We start from the raw sequence: 21,802 nt of genomic DNA on the forward strand, positions 1-21,802 counted from the left end.
CATCACCTCGCAGAGGCCACAGCTCGCACTGAGAGGAATCCGAGTAAACAGGCGCACAACACCCACCTTGTTCAAAGATCCACCCATCTAACGCTGGGTAGTGCATCATAGCTGGCGAAGAAATTAGAGGCACCAAAATTCCTCGGTCAGCCTTTCAGCGCCGCGATGCTGTGGTAATTTACTTGATTGGAATACAATTTTGAGGTTAAATTAATTCCAAGCTGATTTAGGAATACATTACAGGAAGACTGATTTATTTAGGTTAAGCTCCCATCGGTGCAGAGCAAGAAGGCTTCAACAGAATGATGTTTCGTATTGCAAAAATATTCAAGCCTCTTGAAAAGGCGTTAAAGGAGCATGAAAGGAGCCACGGGTGATACTATACCCCGACAACATTTGGTTAATTGGAGATTGGTCACGGGCTGTAATATTTGACTGTAATCTGAAAGGCCTGTGAAAGCACGAGTGCGCAGTGAGAGAGGGAGAGATCAGCACAAGCTGTGAGGAGCAGCCAGTGATAAGATTAAACCCATTCACATCCCATAATGAAAAATGAGCGGCGCCGGCTCCTTTTTTTTTTTTACCGGCCTCATTTCCTACACCGTCACTCCTCTGGGTTGTTTTTCGTGTCGATGACTAAAGAAGAGGCGCCGCAACGACGCGTTCCACGCCTGTGCGCTGGCACGTGGCGCGACAGCATACATTCAATATGGTGTTGAGACGCTGGGAGGAATCAAGAGGTGGAGAAATAACAGCGTAAATATCAGCCCCGGCCTTATTTTCTCCCCGTTCCTCCGCGTAACCAAACTGACTCATTATGAACTTCAAAGACACAGATAGGAGTTTTAATTAAGAGAAATGCTGCGGAGCAGTGGAGATAAGTAACAGCCCCCCTGATCTCCCCCCGTCCTCCTCCTCCTCCCCCTCCTCCTACACCCCCAATCCCCACATCTCCACCCCTCGGTGCTCAGACAACATCATTAGGCCGGTACAGAGCCTGGTGGCGCGCAGCAGCCAACAGTCGCCCCACCGCACGAAAGCCAACCGCGCCGCGTGGCTCCGACGTGGTAATCCTCCCGTCACAGGTCCTTTGTAGTGATGCAGAGTGACACTGTGCACGTTCTGCTCTGCACGCGCAAACATGAGCGCAGGATTATCTGGCGGGCAGCAGAAGCGCCGTCAGTGGGCCCGTGTACGGTACGGGCAACGGGGCCCGAGGCGGCTGTGGGGGGAGCCTCCTTTCTGCTCCCGGTCCTGGTTCAGACTACGTGACTCATCCGTAATGCCGACCTTTTACCACAGAGGGGTGTTGAGATCAGATCACTGGATTATCTGCAGGTTGATCGTGGGATTTTAGTGTCCGTGTCAGCTGTTCATGAAACAGCATAAAACAAGAGCTGTAGAGATTATTGCATTCAATGAAAAATAATTTGTTAGAAGTAGGACAATCTCTCTTCAGCTTGATTTTGGGATCCTTTTGTCTTCCACGATAGGACATGTAATGTCATTGGGTTTTGAATAAGGCTGCAACTATTGATTACTTTAATCTATCTATTATCTATCTAGAATGGGACATTTGTCCAACAACCACTTTAGAAGCTGACCATATCTAATTAGCTAAAATCCTATTCCTAGAAAAGCGGATAAGTCTATTTTTTGGGGTGCATTCTTTTTTGTGAGAATAAAACTTAAACAAATAGCTTACAAAGTCGTTGCAGATATATTTTCTGGCAATCAACAAATTCATTAATTGACTGTTGTAGCTCATACTTGAGATCTCATTCCAGCTTCCTACATTTATCAAATACCGATTTTGTTCTGAAACCTCGTCAAGTATGAATCTTTGTATAATGTGCACTCTTTGCATTTGTATTCTTTGTATTTCACAGCTGAGGTTTAAAAAAAATCACGATTCTCATGCCGTCAGACCATGGGAAGAAAAAGCAGAGTTGAGACACCATCTAACTGGAGAGTCTCATAAAAGCCCTTTTTAAACCCATCGGATGATGTCATAATGCATCGTCATCAAAGCAAAACGCACACTGTTTGACGTACATCCTGAAGAAGTAAAGTAGCGCTTCGGAGAGAGTGACAAAGTTCTCACACTACAATAATGTCTTCATTAAATTTCACAAGGAGGTCAGAAAGTTATAACGAATAAAAAGCTTCGAGTGAGGAAGACAGTGATGAGGAATGTTGTGACGTTGTTTAAATAGCTTTTCCTTCGCTCAATTAGCCGGCGATCACAGCGATTGTGACATCACACCGTCCCTCCCCTGCCAAGCCAGGTGAGCTGCGCCGTCGCTCACATCCCAGGCGGATCCCCTCCCCTCCCCTCCCCTCCCCTCCCCTCCCGCCTGAGTGGGCTGAGTGAGCTCCACCAGAACGCCCACACGCCCCCGGGGCCGCCGCGCGGCGGAGATCAGTAGCAGCAGAGAGAAACCTGCCCCCTCTGGGGGGGAGGCCTGATGTCGGAGAGATTAATTGCAGACCACGGAGCTGCAGCATGCTGCGAGCACACATCGCTTGCAGGCTCAAATACATTCATCTGCTTACACACACACACACAGACAAACACACAGACACACACAGTCCGCCTCTCCCCCTTCACAGGCGGGATCCATCAGCATGTTGAATCCCAGATGAATATCACCCCCCCCTCCCCCCCCGAGGTGCTGCTCCTTTGTCTCCAGGTAGCGCTGCCTGGCGTTCTGCCCACCGCCTCCCGCTTTCATGTGGCCAAGGGAATTATCCCTCCTTTGGTGTTTGTGTGTGTGTGTGTTGGTGTGTATGCTTTGCACTAGAGTGTGACGCCTTCCCAGGTACTCTCTTTCATATATCGGTTTTCGGTCCTGGCAACGGGCCAGCCAGCCGAACTCACAGGTGGCTGGCTGGCCCGTTTTACCGGAGGCTCACGAGCAAGGCACGGCGCTGTGGCTGACGCCGCGGCCCAGCCGGCGATTACGCAAAGAGCAGGAGGGACACAGCTCTCAGGCGGCTGCACTGTAGTTAGCGGTGGAGGGTTAGGAAGTGGTTTGCCGTGTGTGTGTGTGTGTGTGTGTGTGTGTGTGTGTGTGTACAAGTACAGTAAATCACTGAGGCGTTTTTCAAGTGCACAACGAGGCTCCGAATCTCAAAGAGTTTTCCTGTGTGCTCATATGTGGCCGTGTGTGTTTGCGTCGGCCCCATGTTTAGTTTTATTTGTACAAGGAGAAAAATGGAAGGTACAAACCCACAGTTTGCTGTGCTGCTTATTTTGGGGAAACATAACAACTGGTATTTCCCACTCTTCAAAGAAAGCTGTATAATACTTGGTTTTGCTGTCTTCTGAGCGTGCTTTGCGGAGATCCCCACTGAGAATCCAGCTTAAATGCTTTTCCATCCCACAAACTCCTCTATGAGCACAGCGGCTGACTGAACCTTGAAGGTGGATCTAGAGTCTGAGCTAACTTTTCACAACAAAGATCATCGGGGGCTTTGGTAGTGCCATTAGGTGTGTGTGTGTGTGTGGGGAGGGGGGCTTTGGTGTTATCTTTGGGCCTCTACAAGTCTGTCTCTGTGTGTTTGTGTCTGTGTGTGCAGTGGCTGCTGTCCCACTACTTCTGTTAAGTGCTGCGAGTGATTAAGACATTCTGCAAAAAAGAAAAAAAGACAAATCTCATCACTAAAGAGAAAATGATGGTGAGCTGTTGCAAGTTAACAGTGGTCAAATTGTTGAAAAGTCATTGTCCACAAAAACTGGAGTGCTGGCTAATTGCATATTGAAAAAGCAGTACTGGGCAGCCAGTTCAGGGTTTCCTGGCAGTGTGTGTGTGTGTGTGTGTGTCTTTACTGGAATCCAGCAAAGCCCACCCTCACACAAGCCGTCAGTAAAATGGGTACCTGAAAGCCTCACAAACTGGTTCTTTGCACTCTGTGTGTGTGTATAACCTCTCCCTGATGAGCCGGTCCCAAAGCAGTGCAGGTATGTTTTCTGCTGCAGCAGAATGGGCCTGCAGAGCAGCAGCAGCAGGTGGACTCCACCTCTGGAGTGACTCCAGCTGGCTCCCGCTTGTTGATACTGGGCTGCAGGATGCAGCGTGAAGTTTAAAGTGTGCCTGAGTGCTGGTTTGGCCTTTCCCCCCTAAGTACACTCACTGCAGTACTAAAAGTGGGAGGGAAAAGTGGTCACATTTTGAGGCACTATACTTGAGTTGTTTCTTTTACTCCATTGCCCCCTTTAGCGATATGTACTACATTTTACTCCTACAAATACCTAGAAAAACTATTGACACAAGATAGATGAAGATATATTTTATATGAAGTGAATATGGTTATCTCACAGTATGTGATCATTGTTATTGTTATTGTTAAGTCAAGTGTAAAACAGTTTTGGTAATGCATCAGTAAAGTTGGTAATAACATAAAATAATATGATAATTTGAAATTCTGCATAATCAATCATTTTGCTTTCAATACTACAGCTATATTTTGTTGATCCTGTTTAGGTAAATCGTTTTTTTAATGAAATACTTTAGTTGTATTGATACTTTTTCAAACAAAAACAATTTATCAATTTTGCAAAAGGAAAAGATATATTTTCAGATCATAAAAAGGTATATTATGAACACATCCCAAACATCTTCCAAGTGAGGTATATTTTCAAGGCATTTAATAAGAAAATAAAACCATATACTTCAATCTTATAGCCATTCAAGAGAAACTGCCAAATAATGCAACCAAAAACACTACACCTACCCCGTGATAGTTTCATTTAAAGAAAAAATCAATTTTTAGATTCTGTAATATCACATAGGATACCAAAAGCTGGAAGCCTCATCACTTTAGTGCCGAAAGTCAATATTTCTTCCAAAATAGAAATCCATTCTCCCTCCCCCCCCTCCGTTCCCTTTGATGTGAGGGTGTCTGGGTCTTACATCAGACGTCAGGGTCAAAGCCTGAAAAGGCAAGTCAATTTACAGACGGACATCAGAGGGCTAGGCTTCTCCTGCTCAGGTATAGCGCCGAGAGAGCCGGGGACGTGGCTCCGCAAACCTCGCCATCTGTCAAATGTGAACGGAACAGGCAGCTCGGACAGCTCGGCTAAAGCAGCTCCATTGTTACGTTCGTTACACCCATCGATTTACGAGCCAGGGTGCAAACAGTTGAGCTGCGCAGGTCCCAGGGAGCGTGGGCCGACTGCGGCGTTGTCTTCAGCAAGCGGCCCGTAAAGGTTCGCGTTTCGGCACATCAAAGCGCCACGAGAGGGTTCTCCAACAGCCAGTAACCTGCTTTATGGTATTGCCAATTTGCCCGCTGCGCCTTTATCTCCACGACTCTTAAATACCACTCATTCAGAGAGGCATCAGAGGGATGTGATGGGAAGTGAGGGGCTTACTGTAGCAACAGTTGCAACAGAGTGGTGGATTTCTAACTTGATGTAGCGCAAGGTGCATTACGCAAACAAAGCAAACCTTGTTTACAGGCCCGCGGGTATATTGGAATTTGAGTTTGACCGAAGTCAAGATTGAACTTTCTGCTTTGATCTGCATGAGTTGTATTCAAACCACTGTAAGCAGAAAGAAATACATATTTCGCTTTGAACTGCATTAAAGTCAAATGTTATATATGTCTTTGTATGAGGAGTTGTCAGACATCAAATAAATGCAGGGGCTAGTAATAATACTGTTTTTCTTTTCTAAAATCAGCTTCAGAAGAATGTTTAATCTGAACCCCACAGGAATGGAGTCTGTTTCGGAAAATTAATTGCTTTGACTGTTAAAAATATTTAATTTCTTGACCAAAGCTCTTTGAAAATATGAAATGTGGATGCTCAAAAATCTCTGAAGTGTTTGGCAATATCTAATTTCAGCGCATAAGAAAACTCAATTACACACCACTAGTTAAACATACTGCATTTCATTTTTGCTGCATTCATTTATAATTTCCATTTGTTGATGCACCCAAAATGAGATTGCATTTACGTTTCAGAGATGGTGTGCACACATGTCTTTCATTTTGAACAAACTGTGGCGTGAAATTTGAATTTCTCAGTGTTCAAAGCAGTTTTCCCACACCGACTCCTTTCCTTGGGCACAAATGGCCACACGTAGATACCGCGTAGATGATGCACAATAAATGTGTATCAATACTGGCTGGAGGCCTCACATGTCCCTATCGATCGCACATAACAATGCACACTATTTTACTATATGAAAAAGGAGGAGAGCAACGTATGTACGAAGGACAAATGGCACAGAGCTCAAATAAACAACCCTCCCTGCAATATAATGATCTGACAGGCACACATCAAATACAAGCATGGATGAAAGACAGAGGCGAAGCACCTCCAACACGGCTCCTGTATGTGCCATTACACGCAGCAGAGTTCATTAAGCTGACTATGTGAGGAGAGATGAAGGCCCCTGTATTGGGGGGGTTTCCCGATCTGTCTGCCTGAACATGACTGCCGGTGTCTTTGAATACTGTACAGATGCGTGGCTGAGGGCGTTTTCTCTCCAGGCCTCAGATCCTAGATCCGGTCTTCTTTCCACACGCGGATTGAACTTCCTTCTCTCTCTTTTTTTTTTTTTTACTAGTATGCTAGTTAAACGGTACACACAGTGATAGAAATATGCCTTTGATGGGGATGCAGAATTGATTTATGGCCATAATTTTATCATCGCTCGCTCATAACCCGCTGCCCCGAGCACTCTATCCTGTGGAGAGGTTATTGGTGAGGAAACCACCTGCTTTGATTTACAACTCCCCTGGATTGAGAGTTGTTGTCTGGGCGGCTGTGGGTGAAATCCCTGACATCTCTCCTGGGTTCAGTCACACTGCTGGCTTCTGTCCGGTGCAGACTTTGATCCCAGTGGTCTAAATTACTTTTAATATGAACTGAACGCGTGAAAGTAAAAAAAAAAAGAAGAAAAAGAAAAAGAAACTGTCGGGGGAAAATAATGTGTGATCCAGAGCGAGGTGACAAATGGTTGTGAACGTTAAGAAAAAACAGACAACTTGCAGAGTAAAGAGGGGGAAACACACATGTTTCAGAATCCCAGCGAGGAGGTCCTGCTGTTCGGTTCAAACAGATTCAGGGGGACAGAACAAGGCAACATTTAGGAAAAGGGACAGTTGGTAAGTTGAGACTTCTGAGGAGTTTAAAATAAGAGTTCTAGAAGAAGTCTGAGGAAGAACCTGGTGCAGAAAATATTCAAATGCAATGAAAATCCTTTAAACCGGAGGTACTTGGTGTGGGTATATCTTGATTTAATTCATGAGGGCAACCAGGGCTGCTACCACTATTACTCGAATATAATTTCACATGAAAACTATCCTATTTTTTTTGCCCTATTTATTTAATTGCCTATTTATTTAATTGCCCTCAGCCCTCGAATACATCATGTAACCGCAAATAAAAGGCTTGAAGCATTGTCTAGTCTTTGTACAGTGAACAGTTGTTTCTATTGATGAGCCACAGATAGGATTTCCTCCAGTGAAACGCACTGGCAATAACCTGAAAGTGGCTTCCGATACTGCATTGGAGATGCAGTCCGTCTCCTAGGGCTACAGGCCCTCCTCCAATGTTTCACGGCTATCTTGACACCCACTCACCAGAATGGAGGCATACCGCAATGAACCCTGGGATCTGTGATCCTGCCACTGATAGGCACAGCAGTGCCACAGATTCCATTAAGCTCCAAATTAAAGCAGGCACATCAAAGGGCCTGTGTGGAGGCAGCATGGAGATGTGACAGTGAAAAGGGGAACGGAAATGAGTGAGGAGGGGGAATATTGAAAAAAATATATATATGAAAAGAAGAGCCCTCTTTTATGCAATCCCTGAACGTGACAGTCTAATCCAAATCAATATCTGTGAGTGGTGGCGTGTTGTTACAATGCTTGTGTGGAACATATTAGTGTAAGATGAAAGCATCAAATGATGTCTGTTGTATCACCATTGGAAATATCTGGGAGGGATGGCATGCATTTATGCTAACACGCAAATGGTCTTACTGTATACTCCAGTGACCACAAGTGGACTGGAAGCAGCAGATTTCCTCAGACTCAATGATCCTGGACTTACATCTCAGTGTACACCGTTCGTGGAATAATGAAATTATTTGAGCTGACTTAAAGACACACTAAAGACACAGTTCCTGACATTTACACAATGGCATTAGCTTCATCTAGGATCTATACATTGCATCCAATTCCATGAACTGCCAATTTCATCCACCTCCGAAGCCTTGTTTTCCAGTCGATATCTGAGAGTCTCTATCTGTGTTCTCCATGCAGAGAGTAGAGTAAAAGGGGGCCACTGGGATCATGTTGTCTCAACAGATAATCTCTATTTATTTATCTGTCCAGGGTGGAAAATTTGCAAGAAATCCCCCGGGTTTTGGGTTAGTGTTTTATCACTTAGAGATCCTCCGCAAGATCCTACTTGTTATTGGGGAATGGGAAGGACACTACGTGATACCGCCCGCATAATTCCCAAGGCCTGTCCTCGAGTCTCTGCTGCTCAAAACAAACCAGGGAGCCTCGGAGCATCCCTCTGTGGCTTCGAATAAGGGTATTGGACTGGAGGGGTCGGGAGTGTGTGTGTGTGGGGGGGGGAGGGGGGGGTGAAGGGGATGCGGCCCTACAGCAGTCTGCCTGATTGCATCGCCACACAAGCGTGCCTTCAAAGCCTTCCCCTCCCCACCGCCCAGTTTGACCAGATAAGGGGCCCTTCACGCTGTGGTTCATCCAGGGGACAGGAAGACACACGGAGGGGTCAATGGTGGTGCCATCTGCTCCCCATGTACAACAAACACTGTTCCTCCACAAACCGGCCAAACGCGTATCTCGTCCCTGCATATGGACCGGCTCGTCAAGACTGCCGCTTTGATCGCTCCTGTGGCTTTATATTGGAGCAGGTACTGTGTGACACATCTATGATGTTTACCGAGCGGCTCATTCAAGTTTTACGAGGACAATGTTGATTGAGTCAGCGTGTTTGCTCCTTTATTTTCTGCCGGGGACAAATAATGGAGGACTGGTTTCGTGCAGCAAAGAAGGCCGGTCGCCAGTGTCCACGTTCTGCATTAAGTGCCCGCTGTTGTAGGTTAGCCCGCCGTGACATTACATTCCTGCGTGTCGCTAACTGCGAGGCCCAACGCACAAGGCGTCTCATTCATTGAGCGACTGGCACGTCGGAATGCAATTTCATCTGCGCGTAACAATTCTAAAAATGGAGGATGGTGTATCATTTGCCCTGTGGCATTTTTGCATAAGCATGCCAACCCCGACCCCACAACACCGCCACACACACACACACACACACAACCTCTGAGTCCACACATCAAGCGGTGTCAGCGGCTGTCACAGAGGACATATCATGTTGCACACAGGCAGCCAGGCCAGTGCCTCCAGGTTAAGTTGGCTCATACAACAGCTTTTCATCTTCCGTCTTTCTTTTATACCTCGATACGTCCGTCTATATGTCTTTGGCTTTAAGTCTGTCTTGCTCGTCTGTGCAAACCTGTTATCAAGCCAATCAGGAGATAATCACTGTCATCAGGATATGTGCTTGATTAAGTTGTTTTCAGGGCATTCTTTTGTTTCCCCTATCGTCAGTCCTCCACCGCAAAACTACTCTGTCATGACTTCACCTGAATAGGTGCTTTCCACTGTTTTGTAGGTGGGACCAGAGGAGCTTGCCTCTCTACAACATGGGCCCCCCCAGAATCAGTATTTCTACTAAAAACGTAAATTACATCTATGGTACCAACAATTTGATGGATGAATAGTTTTCTTCCCAAGCTGAAACAGGAAGTAGGTGGATACACTCACCACGGCGTGTAATAAAACGGGGAACATCAAAGTGCTTCATCAGTTTAAAGACAAGCAGGAACTCTGGCGTACGTACTATGAGCTGTTCCCAAAGCATGAATCTCTGCAGTGGGTGAGACTGTCACATGGGGCCTTGTCAACGAGCCAAAGAAAACAGAATCAGCTTTGCGTAAAGAGAGAAAAGTTACACAATACAGCCTGTAATACCTGGTCAAACAAACCTATGATTGATGCAAATTCAGACAATGGAAAAGTCCAACAGTGAATAGGATCACGGGACTGTGACCAAAAAGTCTTTAGATCACTTTTCTGGGAGAGGCACAGATGCGGTGAGTGCTTCACCCATTGGTAATTGTGTTTTGTTTGGAAAACTCCGCTTTTCATTACAGCTAATGGGAAACTAATTGCCCAAGCATGTTGCCGATTCAAACTAAGGGATTTCCTAATCCAAATCCACAACAGTGAAAGAGAGAGACAGAGGGAGGGAGGGGGTGCAGCTTTCAACCTCATAACTTCTTCTGTTTGGCTTGGTGGCTAAAGATAATGACAAGGAAGACCGACAGCACGGTGCTCATCTCCTGGCATGGGAACACCCCTCCCCCAAAAAATGAATAAGTCACATTATATTCCATGACACCACGAGGAGACGAATGAAGAAACAATACACAGGGCCAAGCATATGGCAGCAAGAGAGACCGAAACAGAGAGAAGAGGAAAATGAGAGAGAGAAAAACTGACAGACCACATACAGATATAGTGGAACAATGAGGCTCTTTCATTGCAGTTTGACGATGAAGGGAAGATGAGAGGGAACGGGACAGATGAGGGTAAAGTGTCAGGGCAGCTTCCACGTGCAGTGCGACTAAGATCCGGGACCCCTGAGAGACCACTGAATCAATGTCAGGCATGGATTTGGAGGCAATGTTTCTGCAATCTTGCAAATCTTTGGATGTGGTGAACATGTGGTGGCTATAGAGAGCATGTCTGCATCTGTGCGTGTGTGTGTGTGTGTGTGTGTGTGTGTGTGTGTGGTGAAAGGGTGGGGCGTTGAACACAGGCCCCTCTAGCCCAGACTTGAAAAGGCAATCTTTCATCATTGCTAATCTCCCAAACATAAACACGAGAGCATCCACACAGTCAGTCTCTCTCTCTCTCTCTCTCTTTCTCTCTCTAAGGGCCGAGGTTGACCCCCCCATGACTGGAGACGAGGGACTGCATGAGCGCAGGACTGTGCGTGCTCCCGGCTGTTTGTGTTAGGCAGACCTCCGCCGACTGTATCAATCAACATATCAGTTTTATAACAGTTGTTTGTGAACATTTCTTTTGGTGTGTATGGGTACGTGTTTACGCCTGCAAAGGATGTGTGTGTGCGTGTCCCTGAGGCTGCTGGGTAAATCAGGCTCCAAAACCGGGGCGCGACTCCACATGTGATACAGTTTCCTCCACAACAATCAGATATTTTTCCACAATAACCGTGTGAACCATAATTGCATGTAGTTTCGGCGTAGATAATTATGCCAAAAGAACGTATTTCTCGGGTATCGGGACAAAAAGGGATTTTATATCTGACTCGGGCGATTGAGAAAGCGTATTCTAAGAAGCAAATCGGTCACTGCGCCCAACCAAAGAGAGGGAAATGAAAACTAAATCATCTGAGACAGGCTGTCAAGACGTTTAAGGGAGCTAGTGAGGAACTAGTAGAAGGGGGCACTGGGCGTGCTCCCCGCTATAATAGAGTCACACTCAGGCCTGTATGGCTGGCATGAAATAAGCTCAGCTCACACTCACACACACACACACGCACGCAATGCCAGAATCGCACACATCCGAGCATGTACAAGGCGCCATTCCCTGTGTACAAGCAAAAGCTGTTCTCGCAGAGCATTTAAAAGATAAGGCCAATGAGTTAATGCAGACGTACTGCCATAATCCAGTTTTCCCCCCCTTTTCTGACTCTTACACCCCCCCCCCACACTCCTCTAGCATCTTCTCTGTGCTTCAGCTGCGTATCTGTAACAGATTAGGGCAGATCACCATGGATTACCTCTGCCTGACACAGCCTCTACACGCTGACCATAGACACCCCCTCAACTCACCCAAAGGGAGAGCGAGAGAGGCAGGGAGCCGGATTTAACGTAACAATGAATGAAAAAAACTTTGTTATTTTTGGTCAAGGGGACTCTTCCCATCCTGTATGAAGTTAATGTATTTCTGGGGGGGGGGGGGGGGGGGTGCATGATGCCGGGGTACCTGTCGTTCCTTTGGGAGGCTGCTGCGGAGTAAATATAGGTCAGACCTCAGTTCTGTTATTTGCCTTTGATTGGTGGAATTAAAAAGGTGTCCACAGGCCCCCGTTACTTGCCAAGGATCACTTGTGAAAAGGAACTCTGGGGAACGCGCTGTACCCAAAGAAATCCACACTTTATTTTCTTTGTTCCAAACTCAGCAACCTCGTCTTTGTGTGCCTCACATCGCAGCATTTCCCGGTGGTCAGATTGGGTACTGCACATTGAGAAAGGAAAGGGATGGAGGGGTGGGGGGGGGGGGGGGGGGGGGGGGGTTGTATGAAGTAATGGGTTCATCTCATGGAATTGATGAAAGAGTGAGATAAAATGAAAGTGATATAAGTGGGTTCCTTTTGGGCATTTTAAAGCCAACTTGAAATGCATTTAAAATTAGAGAAACTTTCTGCCAACTTTCCCGAGTTCACTGTTACACCCCAGAGAGAATATTTTACCCATGTCCATAGGAAACGAGTCTGAATAAATAAACAAAATTCTTTATCCTTCATTTGCCGTCGACAGCAGTGATCTTGTTCGTGATCAATAATATATGATGATAATATGTATATATAATATTTTTGTAGCTCAATCATCTGCTTATTGGGAGAGTCACAATTGCGTCCGTCACTAACTTGAACCAAACGATCAAACTGAATATTTCCAAGCGTTATTAACAACACGGAGGGGCAAATCATTGACAGGCCAATTTGGATTGATATTTAGCAGATCCTTTTAAAAATGATTCAAATGCGAAATTTTCAATCCCAGTTTGGAAGCAAAACGTAAACAAAAAGGTGTGTGTGTGAGTGATGGAGCAGGTGTGCGCGAGATAGGTTGATAAATGGGAGTGAGGGGGGAGGGGGGACCCCACCCAGACTCAGAACAAGCGGGGGACCGACTGGGGACACGGACACTACAAAGGGCTGGCGGGGCGAGGTGCACGGACGCCATAACACAGTCAAAGTCCCATTGTTCTAGCCCCGTTTCATCTCCCCTCCTTCTTTCCAAATATTTGGAAGGACGCTCTGAATAACATACTGGTACTGAGAATATTATGCTCTGTATATTGTTGAAAGGAACTCGGTCAGTCCGAGATTTTGGTTCTTCAAAGAAGCTGGCTTTGTTTTGTTTAGGTTTTGTTTGCTCCTGCATTTGAATTGTGTACCGTGATTTCGTGGATATCTCATTGTTTCAGGATTTTCGATTGTTGGACAGAGAAGCACCCATTTATTTTCATTGAATCATGTGACTCATTGTAATTGGAACACAATTTGTTAAAAAGCTGAAATGATGCAAGAAAATAACCAACTGCCTCCGGTTTCCCACTGACACTACTGGGGAGCGGTTTGTTTCACTCTCCTGTATTATTCGTCTCAATAAGAAGAGCTATACAGACTTCCAGGGTGCGGCCACCATTAAAATACAAGACTGCAGCTTTGCATCAGTGTTCAAAAACACAGAGCTGAAAGTGTGGCGATGTGCCCTTTATCATGTGATGAAACGGGCAATGAGCTTGAAGCTCGCCGACGCCGGGTTACAGCATCGTCTTACAGGGTCGTTTGATGGCCCTTTCCTGGGGACCCCGGCGCTGATTGGGCCCCGAGGGCGCCCTGTGGCGCTGCCCCGATGCCAGGGCCTGACTGACAGCTCTAATTAAACCTGCCATCGCAGGGAGAGGGACCGCTCCGGAGAAGGCATTGAACTTCAATCGGCCTGTGTGACGTCCAAAGAGTTTTGATTCCTCTGCAGTGGCGAGGAGGGGAGGGTGGGTAAAAAGGGAGAGGGGCCCCTGTGGGAGACGGGCAGCACCCGGCCTGCCTTTGAATATTTCTCCGTTTACCGCGTGTCAGTTCTCGGTGTTGGAGACGCATGGGAGAGAGGCGTATTGGGGGGGGCGGGGGTGTGAATCTTTCATAAGGGAGAAGAAGGGAGAAGGGCCCCCACGGGATGAGGTTGGGGTGCCGTCATGAGAACACTGTCATTGTTCGCCGCCGTCACGGCGACAGCACAATGCGGCGCTGCGTTTTACTACCAAAGGCACAAAAAACATTTCAGGAGAGTGGACGGAGAAGTTGCAGCCATCAGGGCCCTCTACGTCTTTTCTCTCTCATGTAGTAGTAGTAGTTCTCTGCGCAGAGGAGCAGTGGAACCTCGGAAGACTACTCCTCACTTTGTTGTATTATTCACCATCTCTGGCTTCAGAACTCAGTGGGATCTCCATGGGGTTATACGCGCTCTCCTGATGGAAAGGCTCCTGTGCCGCTGAGAGCATGTTTACTCCCCCGGCCCACCGAGCCTGGAGGCCCGATGGAGTACACAACCGGTTCCTCTGCCTCCACGCTCACATCAAGAACATCGAAGAAAAAAAAAAAAGTAAATTCAAAACAGACTGGCGCGAGCCGTTTGTTAATCTGACTCTTTGAAAACACTCGCTGAATCGGAAAGGTTCATTTTCCAGATTGGCGGCCCACTCCAATCATCCGGCAACGCCACAAAAAAAAAAAAAACACAACTTGCTCCGCCGTACAGCGGCTTTCTTTTGTTCTTTTCAGCCAGCATGAATCTTTATATCTCCGCCCGCTATGATACAATGTGATCCCCTCTCAGAATGCTCATTTGTACCAGCATAAATAGTTATTTGAAAGATAAAAGCAAACATGTTTGTTTTTTGTTTGTGTTTTTCCATCTTCCCAACTCCCCGAAGGCATTTATGAGCACTTTGGTAATAAGGACCAGAGAAGGATTTAGCTGGAGAAGAGGAGCATGGGATGCTTTGATGTACTCTTAGATTAAGTCTACGCCGATGTCTACAGAAATACATGCTGTGTGTACACTGAGCTCAGCCAGACAGATCCCTCTCTGCTGGCCCTTCCTCTCTGGTCCCAAAACGCAGTCTGCATGCTCCCCCGTAGCAGGAGACTTGTATGGACCTTTTTCGGCAGCTTCAGATGAACCATTCCCCAAAGAAACACAAACTGGGGAGAGCTTTTTTAACAAACTTGTTTCCCCCCCGCCCTTTCAAACGCAGATATTTCCCCCAACAAAAAAAAAATAAATCAACTTTTAAAAGACTGGTTCGGAGTTGCTTTGATTTCCTGACATACTGCTCCGCTTAAAAGAGATTTATCAACTCGGCAAGGCTCTGAAGACGAGCAATGCCCAAGCGACTCAACACAGTGCCAGTGTTTGAGTGTGAGGAAGACCGAGTGAAAGACGAGGGGGGGGGGGGGGGGTGCAGAGAGAATGATTATGTGTCTTATTATGAATCAGTCAACATTTTCAGTTCTGCCCTCCATCCAGTGTGGTGAACTATTCAGCCAAGCCATAGCCGACAAAAAGTCTCCCATGGAACCTTTCCATATTTCATGTATTCTAATATCTTGCATACTGTGTCAGTGAGGTTTGGGAAGAAAACGTGTGATTCAAATAATTCCACAATGAGCAGGTTTACAAATCAGCAAACAGGCGTTTTCTTAAGAAAACATTCTTGGCACAGTGTGACTGCCATGACTCCCTCTATGCTGCTGTGCAATTTGTATTTGTTTAGGGTGTTAATGAAGGGCTGTATGAATAATTAAAGACACACGGAGCATGCGGTTCGTAACAACCGATGCAGCTCCACTGTGTGTGTATGGGCGACAGAGTGGGGGGGGGGGGGGGGGGGGGGGCGTGGAGGGGGTGTTCTGGTGATCTGATGCTGACCCCTACTGGACACCTCTGCTGCTGCTGCTGCTGCTCCCAAACTGACTCACATGCCACAACTATAACTGTTATTTAATTAATATGTCAGTAGTAATATTAAGTTTTCACAGGGAATGAAACTTGCTTAACTACCAGCAACTTTATGATCCAGCCCCACCAACACTTTTGAGGTCACAACCAATATTTGACAGTTGAAAATAGCAAACATTGATATTGTGGTCAATATTTGTATTGTTTTACATATGAACATCACAAACACCCACATTTTTCTTGATATAGACCACTTAAAGTGTAAATATGTGGACATAAGGTGCCATTTTACTGCTCTTTCTTGTTTCTTTTGTTTTCCAATTTTTGTTTTGCATTTTTTGACTGGTGAGAAGCAGACTGGAAACACAGAGAAGAAAGAGAAAAATAAATAAATCAGAGAAAAGCAGCAACTTCCCATATCTGAGCCGAAGAAAAAACTATGAATCTATTAAAAAATAGGAACTGATATCTTTTGAGTCAATTGAAAGGATTGATTAATTGACCAACTGTTTCTGCTCCAGACTGACAGACAGAACTGCAACGTCCAGTAGCCCCGGAGACGCTTCCCTGTGGACGACAAAATATTCCTTTCCCCCTTTTTTGTTGTTGCCCTTAAAGTTGAGGAAGGCCCACTTCCCATTCCCTCCTTACTTTTTACACCATCCTCCGTCTACCCCCACACACACACACAGTCACACACACACACACACCCCCACCAGCGCTGCCACCCCACCCGGCTCAATTAACACAGCGGGTCCAAGGGTGTGAATTATTTAGTGATGAATTATTAATAAATAATAACAAAGGGGCTCGGGGGAGACGCAGCCCGGTCAATTAGGAGAGAAGAGAAAAGTGAATACAGCAGCGGGGGGAGGAAGGGGGGGGGGGGGTGTGTTGGACGCAGGGGATGTGCAGCTGATCTGATCTGTGCTTCATCATTATCGCCGCCCGTCAGACACAATTACCTCGGCTCTGCACTCCCCCCGCGCACTTCAAACAGCAGCCCCTCCCTCTGACAGGCCTCCAATTTCTGCTGCCTCCGTTTGGCCACAACTCTCACAATACGCAACCTACAACTACCGTGAATATTGATCGCATATTGTAATGAGGCCAGACCAAAAAACGACTTGCTGGATGGCTAAGATAATCTGCGGGACACCTCAAAGATGCAGCAGCTCGGTTCAGTAGTTTGACTTTTACGTCTGAGTGAACAAATTAGAGTGCACGAAAAACTTCCCTCTCCTAGGAGTTCATTATAATTGTATTGATTTATAACTATGAATAAAGGGGCCTTCCTCTGAGCAAAGCATGTCAAACTGAAAACAGACCTATGCTAATGTCTTAATTATTTCAAATTTATAAGACATAGCTGCGTTAGAATAAACCCCCCTTAATGGGACAAATCATAATCCCTTTTAGTGCAGCTAATTGAAAGCTATAATTAGTCAAATTGACATTGCATGTGCGTAGTCAAGGGTTTCAATAGATTGAAAAAGATAAATATATTTGGAAGTTGTTATTCTTTCAAATTAATGTTGCAGGAAAATAACACATGAAAACTTAAAGGGGAGATTAATAAGCCCTCCCAGTGGTGAAACACACCTAACTAAAGTACTAAAGTAAGTACCAAACTGTAAAACGTTGATGGAGCCCACCAGATGCCACAGACGTGGTCTTGTGATGTTACAGTAACCTCCGATAGGTGACCTTTGAACACACGACCCACTGAGTACCACTGAGAATCCTGCAGGTACAGTACAAAACACTGTGAAAAGTATCAGGACATTAGAAGATTGTACAGTAGTTTTCAAGCATTCTCTCTGTGTGTCTTTACGTCTAATTAACTCAAATGGATTTGACTTGTCATGGTTCATCTATAATTTTTCACGAGCCTTTGATATTCAGTCTGCAGATATTAAAAATTCAGGGTTGACTTGTCTTGAAGCCTGCCTCTGTGTGTGGAGACGTCTCTCAACACGGGGGTTTGGGTTTTGATGTGATATGCAGACAGAACTGCAGGAAACTTTTGTAAAGTTGTTAGACATCTTTTTGTGAACATTATCAACTGTAAATGAAATTACTCTGTAAATCTACCATCCTTTGAAACTGTTCATGCTCTTAAAGATGCAATATAGTTTGAGATTGAGGACTCAATGCGTGTAAGGCCAGTATCACTATGGTTTCAAACGTTTAACAGTTTAACAGGTATTTCAGAGCCTGTTTCAAATTTTTCAAGCTGCTACTTAAGTTGAACACATTCAGATCGCCTGACTGTTTGATTATGACGCCACAAGATGGTGCCACATGTAGCATCATAACAAGCACTGTAATGCTGATCTTTTAATCATTTTTATTTATGTTAACAGCGGGACGTCAAGAAGCTCATATGCAGATTTTTTTCACTTCTTCTGAAAAAAACCTGTTTTTCTTGTTATGAGTAGCCTCAATAAGAGCAAATATCTCTGACGCATTCTTGTTGAATTATTTATGTAATGCCACTGCAAGTGCACAAGGGGGCAGCCTCGGTCCGTTGAACAGGTTTAGAGCACAAAGTACAAACTCACCCATCACGCGAGGGCTGCTGTCATGTTTGTCATTCCGAGCAACAGTGCGGCCGAGCAGGTTCTCCGAGAGCCATCCAACCTGCAACATAGACCAGCGAAACAAAAGGCTCTGCGGTGACTTTGATACATGAATGAGAACACATGAAAGTCTACAGTGAAAACAGATGCAATGATAATTCAGATTTGAAGAAGTCTGTCGTCACAATAGAATTACTGCATGCATAAAAGTAATATTTGATTATTACATTTTTCAGACAAATGTCAGATTTAGCTATTAGAGTTACCGCTTCTCTCAGAGGACCTGGAGCACCCTTGCCAAATCCTTGGTGCATTTCCCAAACATGACTTCATTTGACTTTCTCAGTTTACATTTTGTGCCCAATATGAGAGGATGAATCTAGCAGAGGGCGACAGCCAATAGTTGACCAGAAAATAGATTTGTAACTTTCCTCCTGCAGTGATTTCTGTAAAAAAGATCAGTTTTAAAGGGGAATGGACAACTTTCTTACTAAAACCATTTGGATCGCCTTGAAGTCTTTCTGTCATCCATTGTCTCTTTGGAATTATTGACAACCTTAATCCATCACCCAGGATACAAGGAAGCAGAAAGACAGTCTAAGAAATTGTGACAACTCAAAGAGACTGCAACTAGTGTAACTTCCTGTTTTATTCATTGGACCACTCAGCTATCCCTCCAGAACCACTTTACTTTCTGTCTCGGTTTAGTTTCCCGCCCTTTTTCCCCTACAGCCGAATTCAGTTAGCATCATCTACATTTAAGCCCCTATCCGTCACTCAATCTATGTCAGGTTAGCCATCGTCTGACCCTGATTTTTTTATGTATCAAGACAGCAGTGGTCCTAGTGCATTTTTGGTGTTCCTTTTTTTTGTTGCCAGGCCTTTTGCTTTCTCCTTCTTGAGCGTATCAAGTATGCTTTTGCCTGCGTTACTTTTAATGAAATAATAAGAGTTTTGCCAGTAAAAGATCCTGAACCTGAAAAGAAGTACTTTTGTTGTTTCATTCCTCTACGCCTGAGTCTCAGTCCTTGCTGAATGAATAATACTTCCTTTCTTTCGTATCCGTTTTAGCAAATGAGGTATGTTTTAGCCTGGGAGGTTTAAAGCATCAGCTGAATCAGCTAGTTTGAGGAAACATTCTCTTAAAGGGCCCTTAAGGGGAATAAAAGCTACAAAGATATGTTAGAAAAAACTGATCAAACAGTACAATATTGTAGGTAAGGTGTGGTGAACAATTACACAAATGTCCTCGGTTTGTTTAACGATGTGTGGAAAGTGAAACATCTTTCACGAGAATGTGCTTAGAGCAGTTGTCTTGTTGGGCTTAAAGGTCAGTGGGTGAAAATACAATCAGATATCACGCTGTCTCTTGAGGTCAGTCGTACAGATCTTTATAACCAGGCTCAGCTTGCCAACTGCACAGCTTTTCTGTAAAATGCTTAAATATTTAATGGCAAACTGCAGTCCCCAGAATCAATTGCACAATGTGTTGTTCCAAAATGACACGTTGTCTACCACATGAAGGCCAATAATTATGTGGATTGAAATCCATGAACAAATTAGTTTTGGTTATTATTGACCAAAAAAAGTGAAGGTTCAATCAGTTTGGAGGCAATTAACTAATGAGTCTATATCTATAAATCAGGGAAGGCTTTGCTTTGGGTAAAAAACTGAAGTCATCCATCATACTGATAAAGGAATATTCATGCACAGCGGCTCTATGTAAATAAAAATAAGCCATCATGCTTTAAAATTAAAATGAATGCCTCACACATACACGTTAGATGCACACAAAAAGAAACTAACACGGCATGTGTGTTCCTTGTGCTTTGAAATTTGTTTGACATCATAACAAAACTGAGACGTGAAATCTCGGAGTCAATGAATGGTATGAATATTTCAATTATTATTATGATTAATTATTGACTACCATTTTTAATTACAGTGTGATTTATTTTTCCAAAACACATATTGTGTATGAGATTACAGTTTTGAGGCATATTTGCACCAACTATTTTTGGGGGGTTTTGTTTTTTTAACCGCTTAGTAGAAGTTGGGATTGAAAGGTTTGCATCAGATTTGTCTTGCATGTCCTTGGAGTTACCGCATAGTGACCTCGGCTTATACACTGTATAAGTGGATATAGTCTTTGTGATGGCGTCCATTGTTTTGTCGTTACGAAGCCTCTTGTTAAGTAATTTTGCCGTCATCATCTTGAAATGTGGTCATTAGCAAACTGGTTTCTTGTAACTGATGAAAGGAACTTTGAATGTGGATGAGAGACATGACGATGGCTTAGGTACTCCGCTTTCTGGTCTGTTTGCTTCTAAATGACAACATCACTTGCAAGAACACATGATGATGTATTGAGGAAGACTTTAAACTAGGATTGAGACCAAAAACTATTTTACAATGTTAAATCAAGTGAGCAGTAGGGTAATTTTCTCCGAGATGCAGTCTGACTTCTTTCTGCACCGTGAAGAGTCGCCCCCTGCTGCTCAGCTGAGAGATTGCAGGTTCTAAGAAACTTACGCAATGGCTTCACAAGCCCTTTCATACATATAAAACTAGCATAAAGTTGGATCATTTTCCATTGTACAAATACTATCTATGTACACGACTGTACATGGGCCTACATGTATTATTAAGCTGCAGCAACTTTTTGAGTGAACATTATAAGTGTAAGCAAATTCAAGCAGATACATTACTTCTCAGCAAAAATGCCTTAACATTTTGGTCTCTATTAATTAGTTAATTAATTAACGTTATTAAGTAACTTGCCTTGATGGAACGCGTCTGTGTAAAAACAAGATGGCGGATATTATGTCCATCTCTTTAATTGAAGAGTGGCTCACAGTTTCGTTACATGGCTCTGAGCAAATGCTAACTCAACAACATATAACGTTAACTAGTGGTTTGCTTGTACACGTCACTCGCCATTTGTCCTCTTTACCGTTGACACACCTGTCTCGATGAAGAGATACGCAAACGGTCGATTTTTGGAGGGCCCTGTAACCTATGAGGGTGGAGGTTGTTTTTCCACCCTTGTTGATTTAGATAAACCTCATAACGAGTGCGTGTTAGCAGCAACACGTTGTTATTGGGGTGGTGTCGAGGGTGGATGCGTATGTCAACTTACGGTTAGCTCGGTAAGACATCTCATCTTCTCCCTACTGGACGCCCGGTGTAAAACAGACCAACGAGGAGACAAAAAAAGGAAAAGGTCCGACCTTTGCGTAACGTAATGCTACATTACCTACGTTACGTTACCTAACGTTACGTTGGGTTAGGTCAAGTAGCATTACGTAACGTAACGTAACGTGCGGTTGGGAGGAAATGGAATGCAGCTCAGGCGGAGCTATGGTTCCTCCCACCGTCCCGTAGCCG

General features: G+C 44.8%; 1 long non-coding RNA gene across 3 annotated transcripts in view; it reads right to left on the reverse strand.

The window, feature by feature from the left end:
- Positions 1 to 21,696, reverse strand: part of LOC119217782 (uncharacterized) — a 42,636-nt gene extending 20,940 nt beyond the window's left edge. For all 3 annotated transcript variants that reach the window (XR_009956867.1, XR_009956866.1, XR_005120296.2), the window contains exons 1-2: positions 21,555 to 21,696; positions 18,398 to 18,476 (exon numbers count right to left, since the gene is read on the reverse strand). This is a non-coding gene — a long non-coding RNA (uncharacterized LOC119217782). The remainder of the gene's footprint in view (positions 1 to 18,397; positions 18,477 to 21,554) is intronic.
- Between the last annotated feature and the right edge of the window lie 106 nt (positions 21,697 to 21,802).

Source organism: Pungitius pungitius, chromosome 9 (assembly GCF_949316345.1).
Source record: "Pungitius pungitius chromosome 9, fPunPun2.1, whole genome shotgun sequence".
NCBI classification, from domain to species: domain Eukaryota; kingdom Metazoa; phylum Chordata; class Actinopteri; order Perciformes; family Gasterosteidae; genus Pungitius; species Pungitius pungitius.